Here is an 18,281-nt window from a genome sequence, read left to right on the forward strand (position 1 = left end):
TGCGCAGAAGCCCGAGCGCGACGCGGGAGCTGGTCCCGGCGGGTCCGCTGCCCCCGGGCTTGGCGGTGCACGTGTCCTCCAGGCGCCTGCTTTTGGCAGCCACGTCGCTTGTTTCCGCTTTGTTCTGGGGACGGTACCTTCTGGAGAGACAGGCGAGGCGGCGGGGAATTGTGAGACGCGGCGACCTCCCGCATCCTGCCCTCGGTGGGCCGAGGGCTGCGCCCCCTCGCGTCTTCCCGGGTCCCGGGGGTCGGAAGCGGTGCGCGGTGGCTAAACTCCTCCCGGGGCGGGGGCGGGGGGGGCGCGTCCGCGTCCCAGAACGGGACGACCGTGCCCGTTAGAACGGCGCTAGCGCTTAGCGTTCACCGTGTGTCAGTACAGCGCTAAGTGTCACACGGGGGTCCCAGTTAAGCCCACACACAGCCTGATGAGGTACGTACCATCCTCTCTGTCTGTTGAGGAAAACAACCCGAGGAAGAAAAGTGTAATGGCCAAGTGGTCGACCCAGAACTCGAGCCAATGCCGCCTGCTGCTGGAGGGCCAGGCTCTTGCCTGCGCGCTTACATAACGAATTTAATGTTTTTTGTAAGCCTGGTGCCTCTTCACTATTCGGAAATTTAAGCCATCAGAAATGACAAAAGCCAAAAAAAAAAAAAAAGAAGAAAGAAAAGAAATGACAGAAGCCAACATTTACTGAGCACTTCTGAGTCCTGTGCTTTGAGACCGTCTTTCTTGCCTTCCTGGGCCCTAGGCCGTAACTCCTCTCCTTTTCATCATGTTTCTTCCCTGGTGGATCTTCCTTATCAGCAAATACACAAGCTGTAATGCCTCCATCTCAAAAAATAATTCTGATCTTCCTTGACTCCAGCCAGCTACCACTCCATTTATTTGCTTACCTTGGTCAGCAAAATTCCTGGGGGGGAAAAAAAAAATGAAATGAGACTGGCTGTCTCTATTTTCTTACTTTTCATTCTAACACTTTTCCCACTTGGGATTTTGGTTCCCACAAGTCCAGTAAAATAGCTCTTCTCAACATCCCCTGTGAGTTCCATCTTGGAAAATCCTCACTTTTCTTGTATTATGTCAAAGTCGATCGCTCTCACTGAGTCTGGGTTGAAGTCTTGGAGTGCCACACCCTACTTACTTTCCTCTTCAGTTTCCTTGGCAGACTTCTAGTTTGCATCTTGTATTTTCATATTATTAAGTAATGTTCCAAGATAGTTTTGGGGGGATCAAGCAAGAACAAGCCCAGGACTCTCTGACACAGTTTGCAAATAGGAACTGGATCAATCTACAAAGTTCCATAGTATATAGGAAGGACCAAGAAATGAAGTTTTTATAAGTTAATCTCAAGGTTGTGGTAATTGAGACCTGGAGAATGGCTGAGATCAAGAAACAGAAAAGAGAAAAGCGGGCTTTGTTCAGGACTTTGGTGATTGTCCTAATCCACAGAAGAGAAGAAGAAGAAGGATACAACAACAATAGGAAAATTAGAAGAACCATCTGAGAAGTGATCAGGAAATTTAACTGTCAAGTGGTTGTGTTAATTAGACATAATATTGATGATTGTATCAGGCCGGTGGATTTGACCGTTCAATAGTAAGAATGACAAGTGGCAGCCTTTCTTGGCCCTACTATTTCTAACCAACTTCAATTCTTCATGAGCCCTATTGCTTTGTTCCTTTTCCCGTACTTGGAACAAAGTTGCGTCATCCCAATATTGTGGACATTTATTGGTTAACTGCCCAGAATCGATTCCATCATCCTTTTCCTGTCCAGAGCATTCTGATTATCCTTTAATAATTCATTTTTCTGTCCATTTTCAACCATGTGGACTGTTTAAAATTGGTCCTACCCTTCCGCTCTAAGGTACCCCATCACTCTGGTTATAGTAATTTGTTCAGAGATGGGCATGCAACTGAATCCAAGCCAGTGAAACAAAATGAGATATTCATCGAGACTGCTGGAAAAATGGATTTTGTTAACCCATTCTGTATGTAAATTTTGTAGCCCAGAACTGCCAACTGCCATCCTGGTCCTATGAAACTTAAGTTGGCTTGAAATAGATTCAACAGCAGAGGTGATAATTAGAGAGGTTGAAAAGAGTCTAGGTCATACTGTTTGTGCCCCTATGTATCAAGTCCTCTGACACTACAAATATCCCAGAAAAATAGTTTTTTTCAAATGGCTTAAGTTTTTGTTTTCTGTTACTTGTTACATGAAGGGTTTAACCAAGACACTCAATAATACTTGAGTCTGAGCTTGAGTGGACTAATTAACCTGTCAAGTTCCCAGTCTACATTTAGGATGCTATGAGACCAAAACTGGAAGTTGCTAACATCTAGAGATAGGATTTAGTGATGGCTCTGAGGAAAATGTACTGGTTGATCTAAAATGAAGACATCCTAAATGAAGGGGATTAGTGTATAGTATAGTAAAATAAGGATCCAAATAGTTTGTATGTAATTCCTTTCTTGTCACCACTTCACATTACCATTATGCCCCTGTTAAGCTGACTTCAGGTGATTTTAGCACCTAAGACAGAATTAGATGGAAGGTTTATATCAGTTATAGTTTTTACTTGCCAAAAATAGTACCTAATCTAGCTAAAGATATATATGTATATAAAAAGTACCAGTCCTAATTTTTGCAAGTATTTACAAGACTGTAGTTGCTACTTATGACATCCTATCTTCCAGTGCCCTTTATATATTTCTTTCACTTTCTGTCAGTATCTCAACTAATTGGGTTTCTTTATCCAGTACAGTGACCCAAATCTACACTGCTGAATAAAACATATTCACTAGTTATGATTTATATTACCCACTGTTCTGTTGGCCCAAATTTATTTGGTCAGACTCAAAGTGAGATAGGATAAAACTTAAGGTCTTGCTCTTTGAGAGCTTGAAACTATCACACCACTTTTCTCTCTCTCTCTCTTTGTGTGTGTGTGTGTGTTTGTGTGTGAATTCAGTGGAAAGAAGTGGTAACTGTCTTTATTCTTAATTCTGCAATTAGCTTAATGTATTTCTGAAAAAAAAAAAAAAAAAAACCAACCTGGGAGTATACACAGTAAAAGGAGAAATTGATGAGTCAGCACCCCCAAGTAAGCCACTGAATACACCTGTTCAATAATGCTTGCCTACAAACTACCTCTTGCCTATTGCCACTAGGTGACAGTCTTTACAAATATTTTATCTGAAAGAGTGTTACAGAAATTAGATTCTATTGGAAGTGATGGTTACCTTTGCAGTTTCACCTAGAAGATTAAGCAAACACATATTTGTTATAACCTACACTTCAGGTCACTTGAGTTCATAGTTATTCCTCATCTTGAACACTTTTCTCCTCCTACTACTTAGTTTATTCCTTCCTACAGGCTGAATTGTTTCTCTAAAATTTATATGTTAAAACCCTAACCTCCATTATGACTGTATTTGGAGATAGGGCTTTAGGAGGTAGTTACAGTTAAAAAAGGTCATAGGAGTAGGGCCCTAATCTGACAAGATTGGTGTCCTTAAAAGAAGAGGAAGATAAAGATCTCTCTTTCTGACTCTCTCTTTTTATCTCCCCATGCACCACAGAAGAAAGGCCGTGTGAGAAGGTGACATCTACAAATCAGAAAGAGAGTCCTCCCCAAGAACTGAATGCGCCAGCACCTTGAACTCGGACTTCCCAGCCATCAGATTTGTGAGAAATAAATTCTCTGGGTTTTTTAAAGTATTTTGTTATTGTAGCCTAGAGCAGATCCTCCATAGCAAGAAAGGCCCTATGACTAATGGTTAAGAATATAATACATGTTCTGGAGTCCATATCTGGGTTTGGTTGTAGGCTCTGTTACTCCCTGGTGTGTTACCTTTAAGCGGACTACTTATCCTTTCTAAGACTCAGTTTCCTCAAGTACAAAATGAGATAATCAATGTAGATAATTGGACAGATCATTGTGTTGTTTACGTGAACTAATACTTTTAAACACTTAGCATAATGTCAGTAATGTCAGCTGTTATTAAGAGCTTTGTCTTAGCTCAAGTGTCATTCCATCTGGGATAGAAAAGGATTCCCCTTTTCTGAATCCTTATCCTGGGGCATGACTTTTATGTATAGTCTATAGCACCTTGTGGTCATCCTTTGGAACCCTTACAATAGTTAGTTATAATTTGTGTAATTTATGTCTGCCTTCCTCACTAAACTAAGCTATTTGAGGCTAGAAAGGCCTATATATATTTTGCTCGCTGTGGTTTCTTGGCAAGTGTCAGTGCATGGGGGGGGGGGGTGGCATCAAGGTGCTAAAGTCAAGTTTGATTAATGAATGAAAAATGATATTAATTTAAATGAGGAACCTGTAAACTCTCTTAGAGAGAACTGGGTCAAGTAACTTGTAAAAGTATTAGTATTCTTAATTCTGAATGAAAAATGTAGAAAACATATTAATTGTTTATGTGAAACAAATCAAGTGTCCCAGAGATAGTATCCCAAATGATCTCTGAAATTTTAATCACTTCATTTCCTTATGTAATGTGTCCCTCACTTGAACCAATATTTCTTCAAGAAAATTTATGTATTGATAAAATTTCTTTAATTCAAGCATTTTAAATTATACCAAGGAACCTAGCTAGTATAATATTCCTATTGGAGAGGCCTGTAAAAGAATTCTTGGCTGAAGGAAATGTTCACTTTTGTGTAAATGCAGAGTTGTATTAAATTCTTTTAAAGGATGATCCATACTTGATGAACTTAAAGTTTTAAAACTCACGTTTTCCTAATATCATGCCATGGATGGGTTTATATATTTACTGGAAAACAAAACATGTTGTCCTATTAACTTCCCTAAAATAGAAAATATTAAAAGGGATGTATAATTTCAGTACTTTTTAAACCCCTTTAAAAAGTCATTTTTATGACTTATGATTTTTATGACTGTCATTTATGAAATGACAACTAAGTAAGGTGTCCCAAAAGAATGATAATGAGAAATATGTTATTCATGTTCGAAAAGAAAAGTTTATGTTTTCAAAGTTTTCTCAAAATATGAGGCATAAGAAAGTATTTTGTGGGCTTTACATACCTTAGATAGTAGAAGCTCCCGGTTTCTTATCATGGTGATAAAATTTCAGGCAGCCTTCTTATGGGACATGAATCTTCCTTCAGTCACTGCCTTACCATTTTATTTGCCTCTGCATTATCAGGCAGGATGCTTGGGTTCTGGATTCATCACAAATGAACCCCATCAACTCCCCCATGACACACCACATGCTGGCAGTATTTGTCTACTTTTGATAAATTGGTCAGTCTTATGAAATACTTCTCTGAGCTGAAGTTCTGGAACTTGTCAGGTGTCCTCTCTGACACTCATGTCTTCCTTTGGCTCTCAGATTACGCAACCAGCTGGGGTAAAGCCCATATCCTCCCACAAAGCATGTTTCTTTGGAAATTCAGATCTATTGGCTTTTGGCACTAAAAAGTAATGTTCTTGCACTTTCTGTTAGATCTGTACTGAATAGTCTCTTGGGGGTGAGTAACCTTTTAAATGTTGGAGGAGTAACAATTCCAGGGATCAGTGTGCATTTAGCAATTTGTAAGAAAAACCAGAAGGAATACAGATGTGTTGTATATTGTATTTGTATATACTACAAATGTAGTCCTTTTGACTACAATTGAATATGGCAAGGCCTAATCTCTGTGCACAAAAAAAGTATGTCTTCTGAATTACATAGGCATGTAATCATTATTATTATATATGACTGAAGGCAGGAGTTCTGAAAGAGTCTTAGGTGACTGTTATCCTCCTACCTATGAAACTCCTGGCAAAGGGATTAATAGGTGTCCTATAAACAGAGTCAAAGTTCTTGAAAATAGCATCCCGTTCATAGGATTTGAATCTCCCAGCCAATTGGAAAAAATAGGTTAAAAAAAGTAACATCTAGTCTATTCTTAAATATAGTTGGAAGGCCTGATTTCATTTCTACCCCCAGAAATAAGTAATGCTACTTTCATCCTAAGAAAGAGAGATACATATGTACATTTCAATTAATGGTTTCCAAACTTTGTTCTACATTAGAAACACCTTATATAGAACATTTTTAATGAGGAGCTTCTACAACTTTTGATGCTCGGGCTGTACCCAACACTAATTAAATTGGAATGTCTAGGGGTGGGTGCCAGGCATCAGTAATTTTTAAAGATCTCTGGTAAAATAGAATGTGCAGCAAAGTCTGGGAACCTAGGTTAACACAGTCGTGTACTCTCTCCTGCACTCCAGCCTTTCTTCATTGCCTCTTTAGCTCAATGGTTCTCGCTCTGACTGCGCATTAGAATCACAGGGCATAAAAAAAAAAAAAAAAAAAACATTCTGATCCATTTGGTCTAGGGCAGGGTATAAAGAATCATAAATATTTAGCTGTTCCCCAGTAACTGTAATGTGCAGCTATGGTGGAATCACTGGGCTAGCCGATTATATAAAGAGGTAAGTAGGATAAGGTGGGTCTTTTAGTCAATTTCCGGCAGTGAAGAGCTTTATACATTTTAAAATTATCATTCACTAGCTTTATTGAGTGAATTCTTTCTTCAATTCATTAGGCTATAAAGTCCAACCATTTTCCTGAATACACTGATGGTAGGATTGCCCAATAAAATACAAGACAGCAGGTTAAATTTGATTTCAGCTAAACAATGAATAATTTTTAGTAAAAGTATGTTCATGCAATATTTGGGATGTATAATTTTAAAAAGATTGTTTATTGGAAATCCAAATTTAACAGGTAGCCCGTATTTTTATTTTCTACTTTTGACAATGCCAAGTGTTGGGAAAGCACAGCTCATCTTTGGGAAAATAAGCAGCTGAATTCAGGGAGAGTTCTATCCTTCTAATCTTCAGGGTAATTGGCCTTTTAGCTCTTATCCCTTCTAGCTGTAGAGATGGTAGATAAAAGACAGGAGCATTTTTGGAATTAAAAACTTCATAAAATCATACAACAAGCTAATAAGACCAACATTTTCCTTTTGCTTAGGGTAGCACTGAGTGACCATCAGGGGAACAGCATAGGAGATGAGGGAGGGTCACTGTGCAAGAAAAGAGAACATGGAAGGGGGTAGAGATCTGAATCTTCAGTATAAGCTTCAGTTTCAGGAACCTCCGTTCTGCATGTGCTCTAAAGAGGATTGCCATTTTGAGCCTTTTCTATGACTTTCAAGTAGTTCCGAATTGTTTTTTTAAAAAATGATTATTTCTTCCTAATCTATCTGAATATCAGATCCTTGCTGCTTCAGCTGGAGTCAAGATAGTTTCCAGGTGAAACTATTTTCATGCTTACTGAGTCTGAACTAATGGAAAATACAGATTGTCCCTAGCAATCTTGTAAGAACCCCCTCATCTCATGAGGCTTCCCAAGCAGTCTGGATGCCTTCAGCCCCATCCTCTAAGGACTGTTCACCATAAGCTGATTCTTTAAATTTCCTTCGTCCCCACTATCCCAAATAGGCCTTGAACTGTAAATAAAAGTCATGGGTAGGTGTATTTCTTGGCCTATACACCTATACATTTCTTGGCTCTATACAATCAGCAGGCTCTATACAAAAGAAAAAGAAGCAAGATTTTACAGTAATTCCCAGAAAGCAGGTGTTGTAATGATTTAACCAAATTGGAGCCTGACATTTTGATGAACAACTCTTGAGCACCCCCTCCTAATTTCCTCCATGGAGGAGATAGACAAACAGGTAATATGTCAAATCCCTATTTGGCAGTCCAAGTTTACTAATAGAAGGAGGTGAAACAGGTGAAGCACATTAACTTTTAACCTGTTACCACTGATTTTTTTTTTCACTAAATGTTAGATGTTTAAAAGGGAAATGCACGTTGGCAGAAAGGAGACAAGACAGGGTGATATGAAGGGGCTGAAAGCTGGCCTGCATCGTGGAACATATTTGCAAACCAGCTGGGCCCACTTTGTGCAGATGTTTTTAAGGGAACAAGAAGGAAGGGCTAGTGTTCTAATATTTGGCACATTAATGAAGCAGTGGAATATCTCTGATGCTGCTCCTTTCTGTGGCTGAAGATGGGGGTAGAGGATCAGAGGCTTTGGGATAAATTTATTATTCAAACTGAGTTCAACGAAATTGCATACATTAATAGTAAGGCTTTTTTCTAAGTCCACTTAAAAAAGGGTTAATTTATTTTTTAGGATGCTGACTCCAAAAACCAAAGAGCCTTATGTTTATTTGCCTATGGATCAAACAATCAAATCATCGTCAGATATTTTATTCATAGGTGGGCAAACATGTACCTAGTTGGAGATAATAGTTTCAAAATTGATCTTCTTGAGTTTAAATGTTGAGCATGTTTTAGGGCAATGTAGATTGAGTTTTCCTCCTCCCCAGATGGTTAACTTGGTCTTTCACTTTTTGCCTGAATGCTTCAGTAGCATGCCTATGCAGCATGAATTTCAGAAAATGGAGGAAATCCATTTTTCTATGTCAGTTGGATGTTTGCAAATTGGTGGCCCCTGTTTGGATTATACAATGAAGATAAAAGGGGGAAAAACCTCTTTGTGCCAAAATTAGAAACATGGGAGTTTATACACTCATACTCACATGTTCACATAGAAATTTGGGTTATCAGCTTCTCTTGAAAAACCAAAAGATTTGGTTACGCTGTGCCCACATTCCTCATGCCAATATCTTTGTATTTTCTGGGCATACATTTCCCGTTTTACCTGCCTGTCATTTTATCCTTGGGCTTATTCATTCAGTGAAATAGGTCATATATAAGGAGATATATTATTATGTATGGTTCCTATATGTATTTGAATTTTCCATCCATGATATGAGGCTAGACTAGATTATATTATCACTCCAATGTCCTTCAAGCTGATTCTGTGATTCTTCTCTTTTATATAAATCGAGTTTTTGATATTGTTGGAGATTATCTGATACTTTGCCTGAGTAAAGAACTTGACTATAGCTCTAAAAATCTTTTCTGTCCTATTTCAATTTAGTCTGCTAAAAGTCTTTTCTGTCCTATTTCAATTTAGTCTGCTAAAAGCGTGGATGAATTTATGACTAAGAGAATGACTCTTTAGTTGATTTTCTTCTTTGGCTGTGTTTTCATTGATGAGAATTAAAGTGATCATCTGGATAAGCTTATTTAGAAATGAAGACCAGAAATTAGTAATTTGAATATTTAAAAGGGATAGCCTATGCAGGTAAAATGTAGCAAAGAAATGCTCAACCCCTGACTCAACCTAATATCAGACAACTTAAGAATGGACCTTAAGGATAAAATCTGGCCCCTTTGCTTTACAGATAAAACTAAATTTAAGAGAAGTAAAGCCATTTGTTCTTAATCACACTATAGGTTTGTGTCAGAGTTGGGGCCCAAACCGTATCTTTTAACTTTAACCAAAGCCAGTGTTATTTCTCTTATCCTTAATTGCTTCTAATTATATAGGTATATAGGTTTCAGGTTTACTTCTCACTTTTCATTGTTATTTATTCCAATAGCAATATTTATAATAAAAATTATTTTAAGTTTGTTATATAATTATCAGAATTATTTATGATGAAATTATAAAACATTTCATAGGTACTTTTCTTGAAAATACGAAAATGACCCTTAATAATGAAAAATTTATAATTTATATTTTAAGTTAAAAAGTCTTACAAATAATAGGAAATGCTAACAGTAGTTGTCTTTGCTTAAATTTAGATGGCTTCCCCTACTTCTTTCCTTGTTATTTTCTTTTTGTCCAAATTTTGCATAATGAATCTATACCATTATTATAATTGTTAGAATTTTAAAAGTTATATAAAAGAAACAAAGGCAAATCCAGCCTAATAAAGACATTTATGTGAAGTTAAAATGTTCTCACACCTCATTCATTCCTATGAGTGGGATGTAGAGACCATTTCCTGTGACTCAAATATGCACACACAAAAAGAAAGGATTTGACACTTTCCCACAGTGTAAGAAAAATGTCTGGTGGCCATGATTGCAAAGGGGATGTGCTGAGGGTTGCGACCTAGAGCACATTCCAGGCGGAGTAACACAGACTTTAAAATTGAAATCCAACCGTTTCAACTCTCTGTTATGATCCCTTTACAGTATTTGGCTAATTGATTAACCCAGTCTTCTAGTATGACTTTAAAAGTGTTTTTTTTTTTTTATTTTTAATTCTGAAAGCTAAGGAGAATTCAAATTTTGATTTACCCTTTGTCTAGTGTTAGGAAATTTAAAGGAAAGTTTGCACCCAACGTCTCTCCCAAAGGCTACTGCAACAGCTGTATGGTTACCAGGGGAAGAGTTTACTTGGATGGAGAGAGAAAATACGTCTTTATAAATAATGTGTTTTTATGACTCCTGTTCCTGGGAAACCATACATACAATGCACCTATGAATATTGGAGGTCAAGCTCTGACTGTGTTTTTATTAAATATTTGACTATTTTATGTTTTTTTTGTAATCACTAAGTTTGAGATCTGGGTGAGTGATTAAGGAGTTTGTAAGGAGCTTGCCACTGTCTTCTCCCTGTCTTTCTTTCTCTTTCTATCCCTTCCTCCCTCTCTTCTTCTCTCCTTACTTTCACCTCCCTCTCCTTCTGTCTCTCTCTGTGTCTTTTGAAAATACCAAGTTTTAAGATAAGGATCACTCTACTTTCTTATGCTTCTTACTTTTGTTTTTTTAAGAAGATGAAACATCAGGGAATATTGCATAGCTCAGTATTGATTGACCAATTACTGTCCTCAGTCTTTAATGTCCTTTCTACAAAGATGGGTTGCTTGGGAGAAGAGTATTGATAAATGGATCCAATGTTTTTTGTCTGTTTCCTAACGCATCATTTTACTTACTTTTCCTTTATTACGGGAAGGGACACAAACCCATCTTACAATAGATGGGGTATTTTTTAAGACCCCAGAGAGTCTCAATAAAATATTGCATCAAGTTTTTCTACCAGCAGTTAACTCCTTTTCTAAAATTTTGATATGTTTCTAGGTAAGTCATAACTTCTCTTAATATCTAAATCAGCACTAACATAACACACATCCCTAATCTGCAATTTACATCTATAAACCTTCTTGAAATGGTTGGGATATGGTGCTGCTGTTGCTGCTTATAGAGTTAGACAGAAGAGCCCTATGGCAAGACTAGTGACACTTCACATGACATAGGCATGACATTTCTTCCTGCCTGTTTTCTCACTAAGTATTTTGGTAAATTGCATGTTCTCTTTCAGGATCAGGATTGATGAGCTCTGGCTTCAGGCTGGGACACATTGGCAGGAGAATACTTATAAACTAACTGACAAAAAGCACCTTAATTTAGAAGGAAGAATAAATCCCAGGCTGTTCCATGCGGTTCTCAGGTGATTCCTGGAAACAAACTTTCATTGTCAAAACTTCCTCTCATTCATGAGTTCCTGCTTCTCACCCTACAATGACATAGGTATAAAATAAAACACATTTATAGTTGCAGATGTTGGTAAAGAAAATTCCAAAGAGGAAACTTTAAAATACCTTTAAAAATAACTTTCCAAAAATAATTGTTGGTTTAAAATGCTAAAGTTGGAGATTGAGTAAATTTTTCATATTGCCTTACAGTTTATGAAGCACTTACAGATAGATTACATTGTTTAGTAGTAGAATGTAAGACAGTTTTCCCAGTAGGAAATGGGTTGTGTAATTTAGTCAGATCCCTGAGTGAATGTGACATATTAATATTCACACAATGTGCAAAGTTGGGAAGGAGAAACCTGGACAGGCAGTTGACTGAACATGACTGGGGAAGCACCCAGCTCTGAGAGCCCCAGCTGGCCACTGTAGAAAGGGTAAGTCCTGCCAGTGGAGACAGACTAATCTTGGTTCTTTTTTTTTTTTTAAGATTTTATTTATTTATTCATGAAAGACACACACACACACACACACACACACACAGAAGAGATCGAGAGAGAGAGGCCGAGACATAGGCAGAGGGAGAAGCAGGCTCCACTCGGGGAGCCCGACAGGGGACTTGATCCTGTGACTCCAGGATCACGCCCTGAGCTGAAAGCAGACCCTCAACTGCTAAGCCACCCAGGCGTCCTTAATTCTGGTTCTAATCACTACTTTACTTCTTTATAGAGAATAGTCTAAGAGTGGGGGCTTTGGAGACATTTCTTGGATCCAAATCCTGTGTTCACTACTTATTCTGTGACCCTGTTCATCCTCTTGGTATTTCTGTATTCCCATCACAGAATGGGGACAATAATACCATGTAGTACATAGTGTTGAGAGGATTAAATGAGATACGATATGCATTATTATTAGAAAGGTGCTGACACATTGTATATCTTTAGTAAAAATGAACCACTGTTAATAAATATATAACTTTAGCAAAGGCCAGTCACATGACTGCTCCCTGTCTCAATATCCCTATATATAAAAGGGGAGAAGATAATTACTGTAAGGATTAATTTAAAGTGTGTATTTTGTTAATTTAATTTTAATCTTTTTATTAAAAATATTGCAAACATACACAAAAGTAGAGACTAATGTGACCTTTGTTCCTGGTTCTTCATGTAAGGAGCTTGGAAGTTGCCTCTGTTCTAACAAGTAAAAAGTCAAGCTAACTAGAGAAATAACAACTCTTCTAGGATATGTAAGAAAGGAGAGGATACAGGGCAAACCACTGTCCTCAAGATTAGAGAGACAGAGAGATTAATACAGGGGAGGCATGATTTCCTGGAACAGAGACTTATAAGCAGGTACCATTGAGGCAACAAGTGCTACATAGGAAAACTGAAACCATAATTGCCAAATTGCTGGAGGCTGAGTGTAGACAAATCTCAGAGTTAAAAATTCGAAGGGGATCCAGGCATAAGGGGACTCCCTGTAATATTGTGAGATTTACCTCTAGGAGTTTAACCAGGTTCCCACAGTAAATATGGGAGAAAAATCCTATCACGCTTCTAGCAAGCAGGGGTGGGAAACGAACCACTTTGAAATATGCCAGAGCACTCTGTTCTTAATAAGACCTGGCATCAGGAGCAGGTAGTTAACCAGAGCCCAACCTGGCAAGATATTATCATAGCTTAACTCACCTGGGGAAGGGAACTAACCAATTTCATCTGGCTCCAGCCACCCTGTGCCAACTAATGGGGGAGAAAAAAACTGAGAAACACTTGTGAAGTTCACAGTCCAGAGACACACAGGCTCACTAAAAGGCAAACCTGATCACAGAACTACAGTGCATCTTTCCCAGCTCCTATCACATTACTAAAGATCTGTTTACAGCAGTACCTTTAACCCAGAACATATATATATATATATATATATATATATATATATATATATATGTTTGAAGAGACAGAGCAAGACATGGCAGGGCTGTTGGAATTATCAGACTGAGAATTTAAAACAACTATGATTAATATGCTAAGGGCTCTCATGGATAAAGTAGACAGCATGCAAGAACAGATGGGCAATGTAAGCAGAAATATGGAAGTCCAAAGAAAGAACCAAAAAGAACTGCTAGGGAGACCAATATAAATAACTACATGTGCCCATCATCAAGCTTTAACAATGATTACTTTTTGCCATTTTTGTTTCAACTATTATCCCATCAATTTTTTTTCTGGGGCTTTTTGAGTAAATTGCAGACATCTTATTTTAACCATGAATTCTTCAGCATGCAGATGTAGTAGATTGTTTCCAAGATGGCCACAATGATTCTTCTATGTACAATGTGACTTTGCAATGTGACTTGTGTCTCCCATTAGGAAGTGGAGTCTAGGGGAGCCCGGGTGGCTCAGCAGTTTAGTGCCGCCTCCAGCCCCAGGGCCTGATCCTGGAGACCTGGGATCGAGTCCCACGTTCGGGCTCCCTGCATGGAGCCTGCTTCTCCCTCTGCCTGTGTCTCTGCCTCTCTCTCTCTCTCTCTCTCTCTCTCTCTCTCTCTGTGTCTCATGAATAAATAAAAATCTTTAAAAAAAAAAAAAAAAGGGAAATGGAGTCTGTTTCCAGTCTTGTGAGCTGCCTTGACTAATGAATGTGGCAAAAGTGATATTGTGGCATTCCAGACCTCCAAAAATTGTCCATCTCAGCCCAATCCAAGTTGCTGACCTCACAGAATCATGAGTAAACAACACTACTAAGTTTTGGGTAGTTTATTATGCAGCAATAGATACCTTACACAGTGATGTGTTTTTAAAAATGCCTAACACAGGTCTTCATATGTAACAAATATGAAGCTTTTACCATCTCGTCCAGGAGACTGAACTCACAAGGTTTGAGACATTTTATAACACTGAGGGAGTTTTTCAGTGTGCTAAGGTTAGTGTGGAAATAGTATTCCAAGGCATTAATCCTAACTAAGATAAGCCTTCTATGGCTGAATTAGATATTTCAGCTTAAGGTCCAAGAGATGCTGATCTTTGACCCAAGCTTTATTAGGTCACAGTCTCCTTTTAATATCTAATGAAGTCTATAGAACTTCTTCCTATAAAAGTATACTTGTGTACATAGAACACCTTGCATGCACATGTGCAGTGTATGTGTGCACATGCACGTAAGTTTGCTGACATCACAGGGGCTCTTGGGCCAATCATCTTGAGTGAGCACTAAATTCTCATAACTACATAGTCAATGATAACTGCCAAACAACTGTTTATGACTATTTCTAAGCATTTGCTTCCATTGTGATTGCTGTTGCAGCTACTGGTGAATGAAGAGGAACTATTGGTATGAGTCTGGCTGGAATTCAGATTTAGAGTCTAAAAGCTTATTGACCAATACTTGGTTTAACCAGTTATTTCAAGACCCATCACAGCTTTTACTTCATTCTTCTCATCCCTAACCAAACCTTCCTTTAGCTCAAAGTCTGGGTGATAGAATGCTCAGGTAGTTGGCAGCTCCCCAGAAGAGTCTCAGCAGCTGAACTTTACCATGCTGCTGGCACTATCCCATGTGCTGGACACTTCCATATTATTTTGCTGTGCATTTCTTTTTTTAAAATTTTTTATTTATTTATGATAGTCACACACGGAGAGAGAGAGAGAGAAAGAGAGAGAGGGAGAGACACAGGCAGAGGGAGAAGCAGGCTCCATGCACTGGGAGCCCGACGTGGGATTCGATCCCGGGTCTCCAGGATCGCGCCCTGGGCCAAAGGCAGGCGGCAAACCGCTGCGCCACCCAGGGATCCCTTGCTGTGCATTTCTTAAAGATTGTAGTTGATCATTTATTAGGCTTGCACAGACTGTTATTGCCTTGGTTCACATTTTACACTGCTTAATTGTTGTTACGTCTGCTATGTACATACACTGGTGTGTTCAAGATATTATTGACGGAGATGGCCAGCTCTTTGACCGTTGAGTCCATCTCTTGCTAATAGTCCATAGTGTCCAGTATTCTCCAGAAATAGGCAGTGCTGGATGGAAGCAAGAGTATGCTGAAGACTAGAGAGCCAGCCCCAAACTGAGAAATTGTAATACCTCTAAGATCAAAATTAAAATGATTTTATTGTCTGTAAAAAAGATAAAGGTGTTGATTAATAGTAAATATAAAGTAGTATTCACTCCATGTTAATTATCACTCCTCTTTATTCTTTGTAGTAGCACTTACCACTTTGCATAACAATACGCATTTATTTGTTTATTCTTTGCTTTCCTGCATTTTAATGCAAGCTTTATTAGAACGTGGACTTTGTTATATTGCTAGCACAATGACTGGCATATAGTAGGTGCTCAGTAATTATTTTAAATCTCTTTTAAATAAGTAGGTGAATAATTAGATGAACTAATGTTAGTAAACTGGCATCTCCCAAAGTTCTTCCAACATTCTGTGTGTAAGCATTCTCTGGGGAGGGCTTTAAAAGATACAACTGTCCATTCTATATTTTGAGGGACTCATCATTAGCATGAGAACTAAACTACAGAATCAAATATTTAAGCTCTCCAAGTTATACTGAGGCAGGTGGTCCTAGAAAAGGGTTTTTGAAAAGCTGCCTCAAGCAATTTATTTTCCCTCCAAAGATGTATGCCAGGAATATTTGGCAAAACACTGGAGTCCCATCCTTTGTCCCTAGCAGTTTGAGACAAATAAAAATATAATAAACATTTTAAAACAATCAAATAGTAATTCAGTAACTCATTGTCATTTAAAATAATTTTTCTGTTTTCCTCCCATTTTTTTTTTCACTATATCTTTGGGATTTTTTGTTTGTTTTTTATTTAAGTAAAGTTAGACAGTGTTGTTGTAAAATTCTTTTTTAAAAAAAAAATTCTAGTGTAGTTGACATACAGTGTTATAGTAGTTTCAGGTGTACCATATAGTGATTCAACAATTCTATACTTACTCAATGCTCATCACAATAAGTGTACTCTTAATCCCCATCACCTATTTCCCCTATCTCCTGGCCCATCTACCCTCTGGTAACCATTAGTTTGTTCACTATATTTAAGAGTCTGGGTTTTTGTTTGTCTCTTTTTTTTTGTTTTGTTTTGTTTCTTAAATTCCACATATGAGTGAAAGCATACGGTATTTGTCTTTCTCTGACTGACTTATTTCATTTAGCATTATACACTCTAGATCCATCTTTGTTGTGCAAATGGCAAGACTTCATTCTTTTTTATGGCTGAATAATATTCCATTGTGCATGTACAATACATCTTCTTTATCCATTCATCTATTTATAGACAATTGGGTTGCTGCCATATTTTGGCTATTGTAAATAATGCTGCAGTAAGCACAGGGGGCATATATCCCTTCAAGATAGTGTTTTCATTTTCTTTGAGTAAGTACTCAATAGTTGAATTACTGGATCATATGGTAATTCTATTTTTAATTTTTTGAATAACCTTCATACTATTTTCTATAGTAACAACACCAGTTTGCATTCCCACCAGCAGTTCCTTTTCCTCCACATCCCTGCCAACACTTGTTTCTTGTGTTTTTTATTTATTTTTATAAGTGTTTTTGACATATACATCTCAGAAAGGCTGAAAATTACTCCTGACTATACGTTATTTTCAACCTGAGAAAAATTTGGTAGCAGTCATCAAGAATCTAAAGAGAGGGCAGCCCCAGTGGCATGGCAGTTTTGTGCCACCTGCAGCCTGGGTTGTGATCATGGAGACGCGGGATCAAGTCCCACGTTGGGCTCCCTGCATGGAGCCTGCTTCTCCCTCTGCCTGTGTCTCTGCCTCTCTCTCTGTGTGTGTCTCTATGAGTAAATAAATAAAATCTTTTTAAAAAATTCTAAAAAAAAAAAAAAAAGAATGTTTGGAAAATGGACAAACTCACTTTTGGCATTGGAGTCTTTCGATTTAAAGAGTATATAGGTCAACTACTAGCACCTATAATTTAAAAATAAGTTAAGCTTCAAAGAGTATAATCAAGTAATTAATTTTTAAAAAGTAATATGAATAGTTAAAAGCTTTTTTCATTTTTTTGCTGATAAAATAAATGCAAGAGTAATGAGATTTTTCACTGACCAGTTTGGCAAAAATTATTATCCAAATAATTGGGATATGGGAAATGTTGTAGAAAAACAGGCTGTCTTGTACACAAAAACAAGTACTGCTGCATGGAAGGGAAGAAGTTTCTTAAAGGATAGCTTGGAAATAAGTGTCAAAGTTTTAAATGTGAATAACCCATTGGCCCAGCAATTATATCTGAGGGAATGTATCCATACGAAATTATTGAATGTGTGTTCAAAGATATATTTTCAAGGATATTAATGGATGGGCCACTTATAAAATCAAATATTTTCAAATAATACTAATATCTACTAGTCAGAATTAATGAACTCAGTTGACATATATCCATAAAATAAAAAGAGGTGACATTTATTGAGTACTCACTATTTGCTTGCCACTGTCCTAAGTTCACTATATGAACTAATTTAATTTTCACAATAATTATTTGCATAGATAGTATTATTATCTAATTTTAAAGATGAGTAAAGTGAGGCACAAGGAGGTCAAATAACTTCCCCAAGGTTATGCATCTGCCAAGTGAAAGAGTTGGGGTGACACCCAGGCAGTCTGGCATGAGTATGTAGAATATAACACAGTAAGTATATGGAAAGGGGACAAGGATATATTTAGTAGAGGAAAGTAGAGTTCAGAAGACTCTAGTATGATTACAGGAAGAATAGAGTGGAGGAAGGAAGAATATACATAGAATACTTAGAAAAAAATTTTAAGAGTTCATACTAAATATATTAAGGGTTACTTTTAGGTGACTTCCACTTTCTTCTTTATAATTACTTACAATCTGAGATTCTGTTTAATAAAGTTGTATTTTTTTTTTTTTTT

General features: G+C 37.6%; 2 long non-coding RNA genes across 8 annotated transcripts in view; one reads left to right on the forward strand and one right to left on the reverse strand.

Annotated features, from left to right (window-relative positions):
- Positions 1-11: 11 nt before the first annotated feature.
- LOC119871511 overlaps positions 12-18,281 on the forward strand; it is a 75,617-nt gene continuing 57,347 nt past the window's right edge. Inside the window, exons 1-3 of one of the 4 annotated variants that reach the window (XR_005358222.1) lie at positions 12-204; positions 3,585-3,690; positions 11,226-11,909. This is a non-coding gene — a long non-coding RNA (uncharacterized LOC119871511). Of the gene's footprint in view, positions 205-266; positions 433-3,584; positions 3,691-11,225; positions 11,910-18,281 lie in introns of those variants that run through there. The other 3 variants (XR_005358223.1, XR_005358221.1, XR_005358224.1) reach the window with 3 other exon arrangements.
- Positions 627-18,281, reverse strand: part of LOC102153074 — a 29,639-nt gene continuing 11,984 nt past the window's right edge. Inside the window, exons 4-6 of one of the 4 annotated variants that reach the window (XR_005358219.1) lie at positions 11,305-11,420; positions 5,066-5,202; positions 627-913 (exon numbers count right to left, since the gene is read on the reverse strand). This is a non-coding gene — a long non-coding RNA (uncharacterized LOC102153074). Of the gene's footprint in view, positions 914-5,065; positions 5,203-7,914; positions 8,499-8,533; positions 9,135-11,304; positions 11,421-18,281 lie in introns of those variants that run through there. The other 3 variants (XR_005358218.1, XR_005358217.1, XR_005358220.1) reach the window with 3 other exon arrangements.

The sequence above is a fragment of the Canis lupus genome, chromosome 4 (genome assembly GCF_011100685.1).
Source record: "Canis lupus familiaris isolate Mischka breed German Shepherd chromosome 4, alternate assembly UU_Cfam_GSD_1.0, whole genome shotgun sequence".
Classification (NCBI taxonomy): Eukaryota; Metazoa; Chordata; class Mammalia; order Carnivora; family Canidae; genus Canis; species Canis lupus.